This window comes from Geotrypetes seraphini, chromosome 4 (genome assembly GCF_902459505.1).
Source record: "Geotrypetes seraphini chromosome 4, aGeoSer1.1, whole genome shotgun sequence".
Lineage (NCBI taxonomy): Eukaryota > Metazoa > Chordata > Amphibia > Gymnophiona > Dermophiidae > Geotrypetes > Geotrypetes seraphini.
The window spans coordinates 153800387-153821017 of NC_047087.1; the positions used below are offsets into that span (position 1 = coordinate 153800387).

Below are 20631 nucleotides of genomic sequence, written 5' to 3' on the forward strand. Positions count from 1 at the left end.
GTATTTTCCCTTAGTGTTCTCTCTTTACTTTAAAGATTTGTATTTCATTCCTCCTTACCTAATGTTATGAATATGTTTAAATTGAATGTAATTCTGTCTTTTTTAAAAAATATTTTTATTTATTTTATTGTCACCTAACAAATGTAAATTTTAATTTGTACATCGCTTAGAAGTTTGCTTAAGCGATTAATCAAGAAACCTAATAAACTTGAAACTTGAAAAATAAGAACAGGATTATTGCCAAAAGTTATAGCAGCATTAGTTTATGGTTTTAGGGATTGCAATGTATTTTGCCTAAAATAAATAAAATAAGGTATGCTAATTAGTTCTGAATTGGTTCAGGCTTTACACAGTCATGCTTGGACTGGATTAACGCTCCTAATCTTCTGAAAACAACAACAACAAAAAAAGGAGTTTCCTATTTACACATGCATTTGGCTATTAAAATTTTCTTATTATGTTTTCTTTTTTCTCTTTTGATTTGTTGCAGTCTCAGGAGGATTGTCTGTTATATTCATTGATGGAAAGTTTCCTGAATGTTTTGGGGTTTTTATTCATATTTCTGTTTCAGGAGTAAATCTTGTTAATGTATCTCTATACAATGATAGATAAACAAAAACAAAACCTTCTCTTTTTATTTTTCTATTGACTCTCTTTGCCCTATTGTTTTTCTTCCATCTTTTTTTCCATCTATGGTCTCTTTCCTTTACTCCTTATAGTTCTTCCTTCTCTTCTTCTTGTTTCTCATATGTTTCATTCTGTGTTTGTATATGTTTCCTGTAATTTTTAATCTGTGGAGGGGCATAATAAAAAAAAATGTCTAAGTCCCCTTTTGGCCTAACGCCTTAAACGTTGAAAGTAGAAGAAGGGAGGTTTTTTTTAAATAATAGCCTGCCTCTACGTTCAGCTGTTTAAATGATTATATGGTGTAAGTCTAAACTTACACCATATAATCAACCTAAAAAAAGCCTAAGCTCCAAACGTCCAAAACAAGAGCTTTTAGGCGAAGGAGGAGCCAGTCATTCGCCTAAAAGCTGGATTCTGTAACCGGTGTCTGTCAAAAACAACACCAGTTACAGAATCCCCCCCTATAACGATCCAGGAAGGAGGGAGCCCAAGCCCTCCTGCCCCACGGCACCCTGAACCCCGCGACACGATCAGGGTAGGAGGGAGCCCAAGCCCTCCTGCCCTGGCAAATCGCGACCCCCCCCCCCGCTGACATTGGGGCAAGAGGGAGCCCAAGCCCTCCTGCTCGTGACACCCCCGAACCCCTAATTCGATCAGGGCAAAAGGGAGCCCAAGCCCTCTTGCCCCGCGATCCCCCCCCCCCGCCGAGTCTGATGGGGCCAGGAGGGAGTCCAAGCCCTCCTGGCCTGGCGATGTCCAACCCCCCCTCCCCCCACACGATTCAGCCAGGAGGTAGCCCAAGCCCTCCTGGCCCGCCCACACCCTCTAAGCCCCACCCCCACTAAAATACGGGCAGGAGGGATCCCAGGCCCTCCTGACCTCGACGCAACCCCCGACAGCCCCAAGACAGCCACAAAGTGCCCGACAGCCACAAAGTGCGTGGCCGTGGCAGCAGCACATCTTCGTCTGCAGGGAATATGCGTCCTTCTCTATCTCGACAACTGGCTGATAGTGGCCCGCTCACCAGGGGAGGCCCAGGCAGCCCTGACAACTACCATAATCCTCCTCCAAATACTGGGGTTCCTCATCAACTACAAAAAAAATCCCATCTGATACCCACCAGAGGATATCGTTCATCGGGGCAATCATCGATACCACAAAGACCAAGGCCTTTCTACTGGACTGCCGGATCAACTCTATGACATCCCTGGCCCAGCGCATCTCTGCCAGCAGCTCATCAGCACGCTCCCTCCTGCGTTTCATGGGCCACATGGTGGCTGCAGTCTTTGTTGTCCAGCACACCAGACTACACATGAGACCTCTGCACCTCAGACGTCACTGGAACCAGCATACCCAACCACTGACCACCCACATATCCATTCGCCAACCCATACACAAGATGCTTCACTGGTGGATGGCCTGAGATAACTTAGCGAAGGGGAAACCATTCAGACCTCACCAGCTGGTGGTCACCATGGATGCCTCCAAACATGGATGGGGGGCACACCTTCTCCATCTTCGCACAGGTCCTCACTCCATATTAACCTACTGGAGTTCAGAGCCATAAAGAATGCCCTCGAAACCTTCAAACAATGGGTGACAGGCAGGACCTCATCCAAACAGTCAATCAGGTGGCCATGTACTACATCAACAAGCAGGGAGGCACAGGGTCTGCCTCGCTCTGCAAGGAAACTTGCTGCATATGGAAGTTCGCCAACTCCATTCAATGCCGTATCCAGGCAACTTACCTCCCGGGGGAGCAGAACAACCTGGCAGACAGCCTCAGCCGCCAATTGGATCCCTACGAGTGGTCTCTCAACCCTGCAGTGACAAAGATCTTCAGCACCTGGGGCACACCGAGCATCAACCTGTTTGCAACAGAACTAAACTCAAAATGCACGCGAGCATCGACCTGTTTGCAACAGAACTGAACTCAAAATGCACGACCTTCTGCTCAAAGAGACCGATCCATCGCCATCTCAGCCCCGATGGTCTGTCTCTGAGTAGGAACCATGGACTCTTATACGCCTACCGGCCAACACCTCTCATACCCAAAGTCCTGCAGAAGATCCTTCAGGACAGAGCAACGGTGATCATGATTGCCCCGTTCTGGCCCCGGCAACTATGGTTCTCGTTCCAGTAATGGATAGCGTTTCTTTTTTTTTTTTTTCAATATCTTTATTAACAATTGCAAAGGAACATACATCCATGGGCAAACAGCCGGAACATAGCCATCGACAACAGTCGGGAACAACATAAAAGAGAAGGCCAATCAGAGAAATACACGGTACAAAGAAAAACCCCAGTAGTGCACGCCCATCACAATTGACATTTTGTGTTAAAACCCCCCCAAGCAACCACACAGCTGCCATCCCACACCCACACCACAAACCTCACCAAGCACCCCCCTCACAGTCCATCCAACATCCCAACAGCACCCACCCAAACACACACATCCACACCACACCACCGCAGATGCAGCAACTCCAGGGACCAGGGCAAAAAGACAGAAGAAAAACAAAAGAGAAAGAAAAAGACAGAAGCACCACCAGCAACAGCAGCCTCCCCACCAAAGGGAGGGAGGGGAGGGGAGGAAGAAGAAATCAAGAAATCAAGAGGTCAGGGAGAGACAGACACTTCCTCTGCATCCATGCTGGAACAGCCCTTCAACACCCGCTGCCACAAATCACGGTAACAGCGTTGATTCAAATTCCCAGACGGAGGCACTCGCTGAAGTTCATAACGCCCCACATCAGCCAATCGAGCCCTCCACATCGGGAAGGAGACCACAGAATCGCCCACCCAGTTTGTTAACAGGAGCTTTTTCACCACCAAGACAGCCATGTACAGAACCCTGCGTTGGGGAAGGGTAAGCCCCCCCTCAATCAATGCACTTTGGTCACCCAAAAGCAAAAAGCCATAGGACCAGGGAACCGCTCGCTGGAGAACGCTCTCTAGAAAAGGGAGAGCTCGCAACCATACAGCAGCAGAAGGGCACTCCAAGAAATGATGAGTAAGGGAGCCCGCAGACCGGTGACACTTGATACAGACTGCATCCTCCCACAATCCCATTCGAGCACCCTGGGCTCGGGAAATATACGCCCGGTGAAGGATTTTAAACTGCATTTCCCTATAATCCGTGGACCCCCCCAAGGCATACACAGCGGCAAAGAGATCAAGGAAGGCCTTACGATCCAGAGGGGTGCCCAGCTCAGTCCGCCACTGGGAAGCCAAGCGGTCAATAGACCCCATGTCCGACGCATTCTTCAGAATCCGATACCAAGTAGCCAACGTATTTGAAGCAGGAGAGACCTGAAAAAATTGGACATCCAAGGGCCCACAAAGCCAGGCCTCCCCCCATCGCCTGCCTAGAGACAAGTAATAATGCCGGGCCTGCAGGTAAGCCCAAAAATGAGTCTGAGGGAGGTGCCATTGAGTCCGGAGCTGGGCAAAAGAGGGGAAAGAGCCCCCCACCACCACTAAAATATCCCGGAGAGTCCTACCCCCCCTCCGCTCCCACTGCCGAAACCAAGCATGACCCACCCCCGGGGGAAAGTCAACATTGCCGTACAACTGCAACAACAGGGAGGCCTCTGAAGCTTTCCCCTGCCGCCGCCTCCACCACCGCCACGCACGCCTCAAGGGCAAAAGATACGCAAACTTGGCCCCACCACCCGGTATAGCTGACATTGGAGCATGCAACAGCGACAGGATGGAGTGCGGGGCGCACCAGGACTCTACCCAGTCCCGAGAAGAAAATCTATAACTGCCCGACCACCCTTCATGAATAAAACGAAACAGGGCTGCGACATTATAATAACGAAGATTGGGGAGATTCAACCCACCCCTATATTTATCCAGGGCTAGAGTAGCGGAACTAATACGGGCTCGTTTATGTCGCCAAATAAACGTGGAAAGAAGTGACTGAAACAAACGCACCTCTTTATTTGTAACCCAAAGGGGCACAGCCTGCAGCGGATACAGAATCTTGGGAAGAAGCACCATCTTAGTCAAGGCCACCCGCCCCCATACCCCCAAAGGGAGATCCCTCCATTTATCACACAGTTGCCGTATTGCGTCTAGGTGACGTGTCACATTGAAACGGTACAGAAGTTTAAGGTCCGGACTCAAATAAACACCAAGGTAGCGCATCGGACCCCTCACCGGCGGTATCTCGAGACTCGCGTGCCAGGGTTCCTCCACAGTAGACCGCAAGGGAAGAAGTTCAGATTTCTCGCAATTAACCCGCAGACCAGAAAGATCCCCAAACGAACGGACCAAAGCAAGGGCCCTGCCCAAATCTCGGCGAGGTTGATCCAGGTACAGAAGGATATCATCTGCAAAAAGGTTAATGCGACTCTCCCGGTCTCCAATTCGAATGCCCCGGATATCCGAATCCCCGCGAATTTTAGCCGCCAAGGGTTCAATAGCCAGAACAAAAAGTAGTGGGGATAACGGGCATCCCTGTCGCGTCCCCCGTCCCAAAGCAAACGGGGCGGTAAACTGACCGTTAACCAAAAGCCTCGCCTGCGGAGCAAGATATAGACTACTGATCCAATGATGAATAGAGCCCTCAATACCAAACTGACGTAAAACCCAGAAGAGGTATTGCCACGAAATACTATCAAAGGCCTTCTCCATGTCCAGGCCTACGATAGCCGCATCACTCACCAGGCCCCGCCTGGAATGAAGGGCCATCAGAGCTCGAATCAGGTTCATGGACGCATATCTGCCCGGCACAAAGCCAGCCTGGTCCTCATGAACCAAAAGTGGTAAGAAAGCATTCAGTCTGCGCGCCAAAATTGCAGCAAAAAGCTTGGCGTCCTGGTTAAGAAGGGAGATAGGTCTATAAGAGCCCACCTGGGCCGGGTCCTTTCCCGGCTTAGGCAACAACACCACATGTGCCATATTAGGAGTCCCCAAGCCCCTAGACTCGGAAAGCGCATTAAACGCCCCAGCCAAAGCAGGAGAAATCTGATCCGACAAAATCTTGTAATACTCGGAGCCAAACCCATCCGGCCCTGGCGCCTTAGTCAATTTAAGCTTCTTAATCCCGAGCAACACCTCGTCAGGGCTAATAGGGGTATTCAATTGCTCCACCTGAGCGTCCGTCAGCCTAGGCAGCCGAAGCCCCCGAAAAAAAACGTCCCGAGCAGCATCCGAGAAAGGGCGGTTAGCATACAAAGATTCATAAAACTGAACAAATTGCTGCTGGATCTGCCGTTCCTGCGTGTAAGAGGTGCCCTTAGAATCCCGAATGGACAAGATAACCTGACGGGTACGCGGAGGCCTGACCAAATTGGCCAACAATCTCCCCGTCTTCCCTCCCCAAGCGTACAGTTTATAACGTTGAAAATAGACATCCCGAGTAGCCCGCTGCGTCAGAATTTCATCTATCCGCCGCCGAACAGACAGCAAGCGATCTTTATCTGCCGCTAACAGAGAGTTACAGTGGCGCATCCGCAGCTGCCGAAGCTCCCTCGAGAGAGTCAGGAGCTCCGCATCCATGGCCTTCCGCTTGCGAGAAAGATAAGCAATAATAAACCCCCGCAGAACTGCCTTGGATGCCTCCCAATAGGTCACCGGATGAACATCAGTGGTATTATTGTGAGAACTATACTCCAACCACTGTTCCCGAATGTATTTGTGAAAGGCGAGATCCCTATATAGGTAGCCCGGAAACTTCCAATGCCGCTCCCCCGAGTCCGACGCAAACTGGAGCTCCAGGACGACCGGCGAATGATCCGACAGGGGAACCTCCTCAATATCTATACGTGACACCCTAGGGAGCAGAGACGGGGAAACCAACAGATAATCCAATCTAGCATAGACATTATGGGGATGCGAGTAAAATGTGTAAGTGCGTTCCGTAGGATGCAAAATCCTCCAAGTGTCCAATAACTGCAACTGGCTAAGCAAAAAGTTTACCCCCTTATCTGCATGGTCCCTGGCCCCTGCCTTTGCCGGATTACAATCCATGGCAGGATCCGCAGTAATATTAAAGTCTCCACCCACCAGCGGTTGATAATCAGGGTACATGGCTATCCTGGCGAGCAAAGCCGAAAAAAATTTATGATTATACACATTAGGAGCATACACATTGCACAATAACCATTTGGACCCCCACAACTCCCCCAGGACCAGAACATAACGCCCGTCTGGGTCCTGAAGAACCTTGTGAGTGTGAAAGGGCAACTGTTTATGCAGAAGAATGGCAACTCCCCGTTTCCTGGTACCGAAGGCGGACGAGCAAACCTCCCCCACCCAGTCTCTCCTCAGCTTCAGGTGCTCTGCCTGGGAAAGGTGTGTTTCTTGCACAAAGGCAATATCGGTCCCCTTCCGTCGCAACCAGTTCAATATCTTCTTTCTCTTAATAGGGGAATGGATCCCATCCACATTGAGGGTTGTTATAGTCAACTTAGTCATTCAAAAGAGTATTAATGGAGGTCATTGCAGAAAACAGTAAAATAGCCGAGATGGGTAGCCCCCCAGCTAGGCCTCCCATCCCAAAGATCCAAAGTCGGGCCCTAGAGCGCTGCACCGCCACCCACACTGAACACTTCCAAACCCATACACACCACACCCACACAAACCCACATGCAACCACCACAAGGCTCCCCCTCCCTACCACCCCCCGCCCCTCCCACCCAACACCACACCCCCCACCCCTAAGATTCTCAACCCCCCAGCATTCTCCTAGTTCCCCCCACCCAGCAAGAAACGGAGAACAGCCCCCCTCCCACCCCTGAAGAAATCCATCTCCAGCGGCCCCCCAACAAACCCCCTCCCACCCAAAGAAAAAACTAGTAAGAAGAAAAAGAAAAAATACAGAAAACTGCTCTCCCAACAAGTGGAGCAACTAAAGTCCATAGAATGAGCTCTCCCAAGCCCCAGCCGCCCATGTCAGGTCTACAGTCCAAGAGACCCCCGAGGAAGGCCCCCCCCCTCCCCACCTAATGGAAGAGATCCCCCACACAGAAATTAAAGCAAAAGCAGTCAGTGCCTAGAAAAATTGAGGGATCTCCAGAAACCACTGTAAGCAGTCCAGCCAGCATCCACAGGTCCATCAGCCGGGACAGAACACGGCCCAAGCTCCCTGCCCCTCCAATGTCATATCTCACCAATCGGCCCCTCACCGACTGACAGAGAACAGGCAGTCCAATACCAAGAGGCAGGGAAAGCAGGCCATCAAGGGAACAACAGGTCAGGTAAACTGGAAAGTAGCAGAGACTCCACGGAGACTGCAGGCATGATCTTCATAGCAGAGCGCCGCAAACGAGACCAGCAGAGTCCCTCAAGCACCGCCATCTAGCAGGTCAGACAGCCGCCGGAGCCCCTCCATCAGCCACCTCCGGCAACGAGTCCAAATAGTTCTGAGCAGCCGCCTTATCCGGGAAGGTATGGGGTTTCCCCTCTCTCCAGACTCGCAGGGACGCCGGATAGACAAGCGCAAAGCGCACACCCCTTCTATGGAAAGCAGAGCAGATAGGCGCCATTTCTTTTCGGAGAGAAGCCACGTGGGGAGAATAATCATTGAAGAGCAGCAGTTTCTTCCCTTCGTACTCCAACACCCCAACCTTCCGGTAAGCCTGAATTAGGGCCTCCTTCTCTCTCCAATTGATGTATCTGGCGATAGCTGCTCTAGTTCGGTTTTTGTCTTCTGTTCGGGGCCCCAGACGATGCGCTCTCTCGCACAAAAAACCCACCGCCGGCGGCTCCAGGCCCAGCTTCGTGGGGAGCCAAACCTGAAAGAAAGCATATAGCTCATGCTCCGCTCTCATCTCCGGCAGGCCCACCACGCGTATGTTATTCCGACGCTGGCGATTTTCCTGGTCGTCCAGCCTGCCTGTCAAGGTAGCCACCTGTGCCTGTAGAGCCACAATGCTGGCGTGGTCCTGTAAGGCCGCATCCTCTCCGTCCGAGACCCGCTGTTCCACCACCGCCAGACGGTTACCATGGGACTCAAACCGCTCATGGAAACCCTCCACAGCAGACTGCAGTTTGTGCAGGCGGTCCTCCAGGGCCGCGGTGACCATGCGCGAGATCTCCTGCGCCCATTCTCCCCATTGAACCGGAGCCGCAGGGGGAGTTGAGGGCGCCGCCATTTTTGCCCCAGACACAGCCGATTTAGTTTTAGTTGTCTTCGCCGATTTTACCGGCATCCCAGATGCCTGCGGGCTCGCAGCTCTCAGGGCAGTACTCACAGTCCTACTAAAGGATCCGGAGCCGACGGAGATCACCCGACCGCGTTATGAAGGGAGTTAAGCTGATTTCAGGGGGCTCAGGGTCGGAGAGCTCAGGGAGACACGTCCTAACCAGGCAAACGCATCACGTGACCCCCCATGGATAGCGTTTCACCCACCTCTCCGCCTTCCAATCAGTGCAGATCTCATAACACAACATGGGAGCTCTACCCTCCACCACGACCTGCGTTCCCTAGCCCTGACTGCATGGATGTTGAAAGGATGAACCTACCACATTACGTGGAGCACTTTCTTATGGCAGCCAGAAGACTTTCAACCAGAAAATGCTATGGGTTGAAATGGAGAAGGTTCCGCCACTGATGCACAAGCATGCAGCGAGACCCCTACAACTGCCCCATACCGGACATCCTGCAGTACTACTGAGCTTATCTCAGGGGGGGCCTAAAACCCACTTCCACCCCAAGCCCACATAAGTGCGATCGTGGCGTACCACAGTGGCTTAGACAACACACCGGTGTCGGGGCACCCAGTAAATTGCAAAATTCATGAAGGGACTGTCCAATCTGCACCCACCGGTCAGACTACTACCGCCCGGATGGGACCTCAAATTGGTGCTGCATCAGCTCACCCTCAACCCCTTCGAACCTTTGAGGGAGGCAGATCCCAGATTCCTTGCCTGGAAAACCCTCTTCCTGACCTCCATCATGTCAGCCAGACATACCAGGGAGATCCAGGCCCTGATCCATCACCCCCCCCCCCCCCCCGACACACTCTTCCATGAGGACAGGGCGGTGGCTTCAGTGTTCCACATCAACCAGTGTATCATCCTCCCTGCACTCTACATCCCCCCACTGGGAGGCTCACTGCCACCTCAGCGACATCTCTTGAACTGTGTGCGCAATGGACCAGACAAGCCTCACAACTGTTCATCTCCTACGACCAAAACAGACCAGGACTGCCGGTCACCAAACGCACACTCTCACGCTGGATATCACAGTGCATCTCCTTCACCTATAGAAGAGCGCAGCGTGAACCGCCGGTGGGAGCCCACGCCCACCAGCTCAGAGCCGTAACCACCACTCTGGCTCATCTACACCACACACCAATAGAGGACATCTGCGATGCAGCCACTTGGTACTCCGTGCACATCTTCACCAAGCACTACTGCCTCGACATAGCATTCCACACCCTGAATGCATTCGGCCGAACAGTCTTGCAAGCAGCCCTTCCCTCCTGGGAAGGACAGAAACCACTAGCACAGCCTTGATAAACACTGATCAAGTAGGGTGTTATAGATATTGATTAAGTAGGTCTTCCAGTTCTACCTGTCTAGACTGAATGTTGAATATGCAAGTACGAATTGTCACATGCAAGTATGAATTGTCACTGTTGACCAGTTGGTTTCTCACTGTTCATTGATTCACTGTTCTGTATTATTGCCCAGTTAACACAGCACTTTATCAAAAACCTTGTTTGCACAACTTAACCTGCTTTGCCTGATTACCCTGCTCAGTTCGGCCTCCACAGCCAGGCGAGCGATGCACAGAGCGCTAAGACGCAGGTCCAATCGGTACATCCCTCGGCTAGGGAGTCAACCATATGTGGCTGACTCATCCTGCTTGTCCTAGGAGAAAGTGTAGTTACTAAAGGGGAAATGGGTAATGCACGAGCATGCCCAGTGAGGCCCAGGCACTGCACGTGCTCAGAGAGAGAGAAAAAAATAAATTTCTCTGAGCCATTGGAGAGCTTATCTGCAAATGGGGAGCTGTTGGGACAACACCCATATGTGGCTGATTATCCTGCTGTCCACGGAGAACCTATGTTACAGGTAAGTAACTACACTATCCTGCACATCCTACATTATCCTGGTAAGTCCTGTGCTTTTGACGGGGAAAGAGTGCATGGACTGGATGTTTCTAGCCTTATAAGTGGTTAAGGGTGCTGAACGCAGATAGATGTAGCCATTCCTGGGGTCAGAATTACAAGATCCTGACAGATCCTCCTGGATTCTGGATATCCAGCACATCCTGCATTATCCTGATAAGTCCTGTGCTTTTGATGGGGAAGGAGTGAATGGACTGGATGTTTCTTGCCTTATAGGTGATTAAGGGTGCTGAATCCAGAAAGAATTGAAGGATCCTGGTACATCCTGACAAATCCTGACTATCCTGTTCTTTTGATAGGGAAAAAGTGCATGGACTGGATGTTTCTAGCCTTGTATGTGGTTATGGATGGTGAATCCAGATAGAGAAAGCCCTTCCTGTGTTCAGAATTGTAGGATCCTGATAGATCCTGCTGGATCCTGGATTCTTCCACATCCTGCATTATCCTAGTAAGTCCTATGCTTTTGATAGGGAAAGAATGCATGGAATGGATGTTTCTCACCTTATAAGTGGTGAAGCGTGCTGAATCCAGGGGGATACAGCCCTTCCTGGTGTCAGAATTGCAGGATTCTGACACATCCTGCAGGATACTGCACATCCTGCATTATCCTGGTAAGTTCTGTGCTTTTGATGGGGAAGGATTGCATGGACTGAATGTTTCTTGCCTTATAAGTGGTTAAGGGTGCTGAATAAGTGGAAAAAGGGTGATGCAGCCATTCCTGGGGTCAGAATTGCAAGATTCTGACAGATCCTGCTGGATCCTGAATATCCTGGATATCCTGCATATCTTGCATTATCCTGGTAAGTCCTGTGCTTTTGATAAAGAGTGCATGGACTGCATGTTTCATGCCTTATAGATGGTTAAGGGTACTGAAGTCATATAGATGCACCCCTTCCTGGGGTCATAATTGTAAGATCCTGGTACATCCTGACATATCTTGCATATCCTGTGCTTTTGATAGGGAAAGAGTGCATGGACTGGATGTTTCTAGCCTCATACGTGGTTAAGGGTGCTGAATCCAGATAGAAGCAGCCATTCCTCGGGTCAGAATTGCAGGATCCTGACAGATCCTGCTGGATCCTTAATATCTTGGATATCCTGCATTATCCTGGTAAGTCCGGTGCTTTTGATGGGGAAGGAGTGCATGGACTGGATTTTTCTTGCCTTATAGGTGGTTAAGGGTGCTGAATCCAGATAGATGCAGCACTTCTTCGGGTCAGAATTGTAGGATCCTTGTACATCAAGACAAATCTTGCATATCCTGTGCTTTTGATAGGGAAACAGTGCATGGACTGGATGTTTCTAGCCTTATACATAGTTAAGGGTGCTGAATCCAGATAGATACAGCCATTCCTGGGGTCAGAATTGCAGTATCCTGGCAAATCTTGACAAATCCTGCATATCCTATGCTTTTTATAAAGAGTGCATGGACTGGGTGTTTCTAGCCTTGTACGTGGTTAAGGGTGGTGAATCCAGATAGATGCAGCCCTTCCTGTGGTCAGAATTGCAGGATCCTGAGAGATATTGCTTGATCCTGTATATTCTGTACATCCTGCTTTATCCTAGTAAGTCCTATGCTTTTGATAGGGGAAAGAGTTCATGGAATTGATGTTTCTTGTTTTTAAGTGGTGAAGGATGCTGAATCCTGGGGGATACAGTCCTTCCTGGAGTCAGAATTGCAGGATTCTGCACATCCTACATTATCCTGGTAAGTCCTGTGCTTTTGATGGGGAAGAAGTGCATGGACTGGATGTTTCTAGCCTTATAGTTAAGAGTGCAGAATCCAGATAGATACAGCCCTTCCTGGGGTCAAAATTGAAGGATCGTGAGAGATCCTGCTGGATCCTGGATATGCTGCATTATCCTGGTAAGTCCTGCGGTTTTGATAGAGAAAGAGTGCATGGACTGGGTGTTTCTTGCCTTATTAAGGCAAGGGTGCTAAAGCCAGATAGATGCAGCCCTTCCTGTGGTCAGAATTGTAGGATCCTGGTACATCCTGACACATCCTGCATATCCTGTGCTTTTGATAGGGAAAGCGTGCATGGAATGGATGTTTCTTGCCTTATAGGTGGTGAAGGGTGCTGAATCCAGGGGAATATAGGTCTTCCTGGGGTCAGAATTGCAGGATCATGACAAATCCTGCTGGATCTTGGATATCCTGCACATCCTACATTATCCTGGTAAGTCTTGTGCTTTTGACAGGGAAAGGGTGCATGGTATGGATGTTTCTCACCTTATACGAGGTTAAGGGTGCTGAATCCAGATAGATGAAGCCATTCCTGGGGTCAGAATTGCAGGATCTTGACAGATCCTGCTGGATCCTCTATATCCTGCACATCCTATATTATCCTGGTAAGTCATGTGCTTTTGAAGGGTAAGGAGTGCATGGACTGGATGTTTCTTGCCTTATAGGTGGTTAAGAGTGCTGAATCCAGATAGATGCAGTACTTCCTGGGGTTAGAATTGTAGGATCCTGGTACATCCTGAAAAATCCTGCATATCCTGTGCTTTTGATAGGGAATGGGTGCATTGACTGGATGTTTCTAGCCTTGTACATGGTTAAGGGTGCTGAATCCAGATAAATGCAGCCATTCCTGGGGTAAGAATTGCAGGATCCTGACAGATCCTGCAGGATCCTGGATATCCTGCACATCCTGCATTATCTTGGTAAGTCCTGTACTTTTGATGGGGAAAGAGTGCTTGGAATGGATGTTTCTTGCCTTATATTTGGTGAAGGGTGCTGAATCTAGGGGGATACAGCCAGGGCCGGATTTTCCTATAGGCTAACAAGGCCTCCTAGGCTTCAGCCTAGGGCCTCAAGATCCGTGTCACATTTTTTGTAAAGGTTAGTACCAATAACAACATGTTTCATTTAACATATTGATATATATCAGAGTAATGATGTATTTTATTATCTCTCATGTAATTTACAAACTTAAAAATAGGAGGTGAAAGGGCCTCATAAGTGGAATAGCCTAGGGCCTCTTTTCATCTAAATCTGGCCCTTCCTGGGGTCAGAATGGCAGGATCCTGGTACAGAGTATTGTGAACCTTGTCTTAGCCCTTAATGTTTAGGAGGCCAGTCTGCTCTTATTCCCAGGGAGTTCTGTCAACCAATTCTTGATGCTATATAAATGAGGCCAGGTGGTACTGCTGGAGCCAGAATGAGAGGGCTGGGTTGTACTCAGGTAGGGTTACCAGATTACCCGTTTGAAAATCCGGTCCCCCCTAGACCCGCCCAGTTCCACCCATCCCTGCCCCATCATCCCCAGTCCCTCTGCCAATATCACCCTAACCCTGCCCCCCGCTGCCTGTAGGGTTTTGAAAAGCCATCTGAATCTCTAGACATCCTCAAAATGAGGACATTTCTGGGGGAATCTAGATGTCTGGTAACCCTACACTTAGGTATCGTCAAAGCCACACAAAAAGCAAAACCGTGTTGCAGCTGGTGTAAGTGCAGGCAGAAGCATTTTGCACTTCTTATACGGGATGTCTGAAGTTAATTTACATTCTGGGTTAAAGTTGAAAAACTCATGTCCAAGAAACATGGGGAAAGGACAATAATCTATAGTGCACCTTGGAGTCATGTTAATTTTGAACACAAGCAGTTTCTGGAAGAAGACAGATTCCACCTTTTCTACAGTCTCACACAATTAGTCCATACAGTAGGTGTTGATCTTCTCCTGCTGCAGGTTTAGAAATATTAATGGAAGGAGGAGGTGTTGATCTTCTCCTGCTGCACTGTTTAAAAGACAGTAACATTAACTTGCCTAGGGGAGAGTGTGGTACTGTGTTTAAAGCTACAGCCTCAGCACACTGCGGTGGTGAGTACTAGCCCTTGTAACCCTGGGCTAGTCTCTTAAACCTCCCCCCATTGCCCCAGGTACATTAGATTGATTGTGAGCCCCACCAGGACATGCAGGAAAAAATGTTTGATAACCTGAATAATTCATGTAAACCATTCTGAGCTCCCCTGGGTGAACAGTATAAAAAATTGAATAAACAAATCTGAACAATTAGTTACTGAAATTCTAAATCCAAAGTATTGCTGTTCTTTTTTTTCCTCTGGGTGATAAGTTATAGCCTATTTTTTACTGCATCTTCTCCTTCTCTGCCGGAACCGCCCCTTATGACATGTTCTTCTCTTCCTGTGTGGGCGGACCGGCAGAGATGTTGCAGGGGACTCCAGTAAATGCATAGCAGTAGCTGTGGCAATCAAAAAAAAGGAAGTCTGCTATTAAGGTGGACCAGGATCCTGGAAATCCTCCAAATTCTGCTATTTTACCAGGATCTCAATAAAAATCAACGAGGATCCTGGCGATCCTACAAATCCTGGTTTTACCCAGACCCCTCTTCACACCACTTCTCAACCGGTGCAGCAGTTAAAATTATCTTTCCTAACTTAGCTCTGTTTTGATTGCTGTTGCTGCAGTCGTCATTCTACATCTACACAAAGTCCCACCCTGACTCTGCCGGGTACCGCCCTCACAGGAAATGAACGTCACGTCAGATGAGGCGGGACAGCGACAGTCGAAAAAGAAGAGCGCTCTGTTTTTAAGGTAGTCCTTAACAATCTGTTGTTTACCAAGTCCCGTAATATATTGCATTATCTTTCAAGCAGATATGTGTGTCTTGTCTTTGCTTTCAATACGAAGAGGCAAAGCATAAGCCAAAGTGTCTTTTCTAGATTCTTCAACCGCATTCTCTCTTTAGTGGCAGCTGCGGGAAGGGTGTGAATTGGGAAAGAGTGATAATGTATTGTGCAGCAACAGAAAAACGATCACCAGTTCTGTTTTGTTCAGCTGCCCGTTTTCTGCACGTCAAAAGCAAGCTTCGGTACAGGAAGTAGTTTATTTCTCTTGCTTATTTAATCATAGTCTATTGTACTGTAAAAGTAGTTCTTAGGGTTTGGTTGAGCCCCAGACCATTGAGCCCCCTACACAACAGCATATTCCCGGAGCCTCCAGGATCTCCTCAGCACTTTCCACTACCTCCGGCAGCTTGCTTGCCTGCCAGTACTGCACACGTTTCTGAGCCTGTAGCTGCTCTAGGTATGCTTCTGAACAAGGCCGAACCCTTCAGTTCAGGACTGAGGGCCAGATTCTCGAAACAAAAATCTACCTTTAGGTGCTGCCAAATAGTTTTCAGTAGTGCTGCCCGATTCAGGAAAAAAAAATTTCGATTCGATTTTCCTGCCCAATTGGGTGTTTTTTTTGTTTTTTTTCAAACATCCTGGTGGGTTTATTTTACAGCCTCTTCACCCCCTTTGCCTTCTAACCACACTGGTGCTGTGGTGTAAACAAAATAAACAAAAAATACTTTTCCTCTCTCTCTTAAATCCTCGCTCACATTTGCGGTCTAGCACCAGCTCTGGCAGGATACACATTTCAAATCTGACATATTGTAATCACAAAACAGAAAATAAAATTAGTTATCCCAGGACAAGCAGGCAGCATATTCTTGACTGATGGGTGACGGCACCGACGGAGCCCCGGTACGGACAATTTTAGAGTGATTGCACTCTAAGAACTTGGAAAGTTCTAGTAGGCCGCACCGCGCACGCGCGAGTGCCTTCCCGCCCGACAGAGGCGCGCGGTCCCCAGTTTCTTAGTTTCCGCGGAGCTAAGAAGACGCGTTTTTCAACGGCCGTTGAAATTTTTTCTCTACGCCTTCCCGCTCGCGTAAACCCTTTTGGCTCTATTGCCTTTTTTTCTTTTCTTTTATTTTTGTTAAAAAAAAAAACCAAAAACTTATTTTTTTCTTCAATTCGGTTTTTCCCCGGCGGGGCCTACTGCCACCATCGAGGCCTCGGCCTTCGATTTGGTGGAAGCCGTTTTTACTTTCATGCCCCCTCAGCCAGGTTTTAAAAAGTGCCAGCGGTGTGCTCGGCCTATATCTCTCACGGACCCGCACAACTGGTGCCTACAGTGTTTGGGTCCTGAGCATCAGGCTTCCACCTGCACCCGCTGTGCCACGTTGAAAAAACGTACTTTGAAAAATCGCCAGATACAACAGCGATTACTTTTTGGTGCCGATATGTCCGATCCCGTACCATCGATACCGGCATCGGCACCTTCACAGTCGGCACCTACTTCTTCGACGCCGCGCGATACCACACCGGCGTCGCACCCAGGTAAGCCGGCTAAGAAGCCTTCCCTGCTGGAGCGTCCTCCGGTCTCTATTGCAGCGAGCCCAGTCCTGCCGACCGTGAAACGCCAGCGGAAGCGCTCCGCCCCGATTGAAGTGAGTCCTTCGACCTCGGGCTCTTCATCTTCGGGGCGTCGAGCGGCACCGCAGGTACCGCAAAAGAAAAAGGCGGTACCGGTGCCTTCTTTGGATGAGCGTATTGCCGCCGTCCTCCAAGTGCAGCTAAAGAAGCAGTTACAACAACTCCTTCCTGCTCTATTGGCACCGAACCTTCCGGTGCTGGTCCAGTCTGAACCACCGGTACCGGTAGTAGACCAACCCCTATTATCTGCAGCATCCGCTTCGGTACCGGTCCACTCGGCCTCATCGACATCGATGCCTGTTCTTGCTCCGGAACCGAGAGCCCAGCATCAGTCAGTACAGACTTCGGCACCGGGGCAACCGGTAACGTCTCCCGGTACCATATCGATGAGGTCGGGTAAGTCGGTGCGCAAATCCCGGCACTTGGAACCATCCACCCCAGAGTCCCGAGACCGTAGTTCCCATATCAGGGACCCTGATCTGTGGGGTGACTCTGAAGAGCCCTTTCTGTCTGAGGGTGAATGTTCCTCAGATGAGGATGAGCCTGCTGTGCCTGACCCATCCTCTCAACATGAATCCACATCTTTCACTTCTTTTTTGAAAGACATGTGTGACTCTCTATCCATTCCTTTGGAGGCTGAATCTAAAAAGTCTAAAGCCTTTTTAGATGCCCTTGACTTTGATCAGCCTCCAAAGGAATTTTTGAAACTCCCTCTTCATGACATCTTGAGGGAAACTTTCTACAAGAATCTAGAAACTCCCTTAACGATTCCAGGAGCTTCCCGTAAGTTAGATTCATTGTATAAAGTAATTCCTATTCCTGGTTTCGATAAGCCCCAGCTTCTGCATGAATCTCTGCTTGTGGAATCTACTCTTAAAAAGTCCACAGGAGCTAGTGTCTATGCTTCTGTACCTCCTGGCAGAGAGGGCAAAGCCATGGATAAATTTGGTAAGAGGCTATACCAAAATGCAATGTTGGCTAACAGATCTGGTAACTATGCTTTCATTTTTCGTTTTATCTTAAACATCTTCTTACCACCATGGCTTCATTTGAAAAGTACCTTCCTCAGCGCAAACAGCAAGCTTTTCATCACTGCTCGTCTTCTCTGTTTCAACTACGTAAGTTCATGGTTCGGTCAATTTATGACACTTTCGAACTTACCTCCAGAGCAACTGCGATGTCTGTGGCCATGCGTCTCCTTGCCTGGCTTCGAGTATCCGAGCTCGATGTTAATCATCAAGATCGGTTAGCCAATGCCCCATGCCTGGGGGATGAGCTCTTTGGGGAATCCATGGACTCGACCACTCAAAAGCTCTCTGCCCACGAAACACGCTGGGATACCCTGCTCAAGACTAAGAAAAAGCCTCCTCAGACTCGGCCTTTCAGACAGCAATCGGCTTATCAACGACGCTATGCTGCTCGCCCATTGCCAGCAGCTCCCCAGCAACCCAGGCGTCAACGTCAACAGCAACGTCAGCCTCCCAGGCCACAGCAGCAGCAACCTGTGAAGCCACCTCCACAACAAAAATCGACACAGCCCTTTTGACTGCATTCTCCAAAGCATAGCCAGTGTTCCAATTTCTACCCACCTACCTCAACCTATAGGTGGTCGTCTCTCTCTTTTCCTCAGCCGGTGGGAGGTTATCACTTCGGACCAATGGGTCCTCAACATCATCCACCACGGCTACTCTCTCAACTTTCAGACCCTTCCAGCTCAAAGCCTGCCAAAAGAGTCTGCTTTGAACACTCCTCAGTCTGCCCTCCTTCTTCAGGAGGTTCAATCCTTCCTCCTTCTAAACGCTATAGAGGAAGTTCCTCTAGATCAGCAGGGACAAGGATTCTACTCCCGTTACTTTCTAGTTCCCAAAAAAACAGGAGATCTCAGACCAATCCTAGATCTTCGCGATCTCAACAAATGTTTAGTCAAGGAAAAATTCAAGATGCTTTCTCTGGCCACTCTTTACCCTCTTCTCAATCTAGACGACTGGCTATGCTCCCTCGATCTCAAAGAAGCATACACTCACATACCGGTCAATCTGACCTCCAGACAGTATCTCCGCTTCATGATCAATCGCTGTCATTATCAATACAAGGTGCTACCATTCGGTCTTGCCTCCTCTCCAAGGGTGTTCACCAAATGTCTCATTGTGGTGGCTGCCTTTCTACGCTCTCACCACCTTCAAGTCTTTCCTTATCTGGACGATTGGTTAATCAAGGCCAATTCATCTCAAACAGTGCTCCTGGCCACCAACCAAACCATCCTGTTTCTACAGCTTCTGGGGTTCGAGATCAATCTACCCAAATCTCATCTCATCCCAACTCAGAGACTTCAATTCATTGGAGCGGTACTGGACACAGTCCTCATGAGAGCATTCTTGCCATCCAACCGTCTTCAAACTCTTCAATCTCTATGTCAGCAGGTGCTTCCACAACGTTCCATCTCTGCCAAGCAAATGATGATACTCTTGGGTCACATGGCCTCCACAGTTCATGTCACACCCCTCGCACGTCTTCACCTGCGCACTCAATGGACCCTTGCTACCCAGTGGTCCCAAGCGACGGATCCTTGCTCACGACACATATCTGTGACATCATCTCTTCGTCAGTCTCTACAATGGTGGTTGACATCCTCAAATCTCTCTAGAGGTCTTCTGTTTCATCTACCTCCTCATCAACTTGTCATTACCACCGACGCCTCCCCTTATGCCTGGGGAGCTCATTTGAACGAATTCCAAACTCAAGGGCTTTGGACAGTCCAGGAAATGAAACATCACATCAATTTCCTAGAACTCAGAGCGATGTTTTATGCCCTCAAAGCCTTCCAACATCTTCTCTTTCCTCAGGTCCTCCTGCTGTGCACAGACAATCAAGTTGCGATGTACTACATCAACAAGCAGGGTGGGACAGGCTCTCGCCGCTTGTGCCAGGAAGCCCAGAAGATTTGGGCTTGGGCCACAGATCACCAACTATTCCTGGAGAACAGAATTCCTTAGCGGACAAGCTCAGCAGAATTCTCCAACCTCACGAGTGGACACTCGATCCTGTAACTCTACAGTCCATCTTCGCTCAGTGGGGCACTCCTCAGATAGACCTCTTTGCAGCTCCTCACAATCACCAGCTGCCCCTATTCTGCTCCAGACTCTACTCTCCTCACCGTCTGGCAGCGGACGCTTTTCTTCTGGATTGGTCCAATCTGTTCCTGTATGCTTTCCCTCCTCTGCCGCTCATGTTACGAACCTTGTTCAAGCTCAAGAGGGAACGAGCCACCATGATTCTGATTGCTCCACGGTGGCCCAGACAACATTGGTTCTCCCTTCTACTTCAACTCAGTTCCAGAGAACCCTTTCTGCTTCCACTATTTCCTTCTCTGCTTACGCAGCATCAAGAGACCCTTCTACATCCCAACCTCCAGTCTCTACACCTGACAGCTTGGTATCTCTCGGGCTGACTTCATATGATTCTCTTCTGTCTCAGCCCGTTCGTTCTATTCTGGATGCTTCCAGGAAACCAGCCACTCTGCAATGTTATCATCAGAAGTGGACACGGTTTTCTTCTTGGTGTCTTCTTCATCATCATGATCCCACGTCCCTTGCAGTGGAGACATTGTTGGATTATCTACTTTCTCTGTCTGACTCTGGCCTCAAATCTACATCCATCAGAGTCCATCTCAGTGCTATTGCTGCTTTT

At 49.3% G+C, this 20631-nt stretch overlaps 1 protein-coding gene across 4 annotated transcripts in view; it reads left to right on the top strand.

The window, feature by feature from the left end:
- Positions 1-15164: 15164 nt before the first annotated feature.
- Positions 15165-20631, top strand: part of TRADD (TNFRSF1A associated via death domain) — a 293800-nt gene continuing 288333 nt past the window's right edge. For all 4 annotated transcript variants that reach the window (XR_004539247.1, XR_004539248.1, XM_033942436.1 and 1 more), the window contains exon 1: positions 15165-15274. The gene's annotated coding sequence lies outside the window, so the exon portion shown is untranslated. The remainder of the gene's footprint in view (positions 15275-20631) is intronic.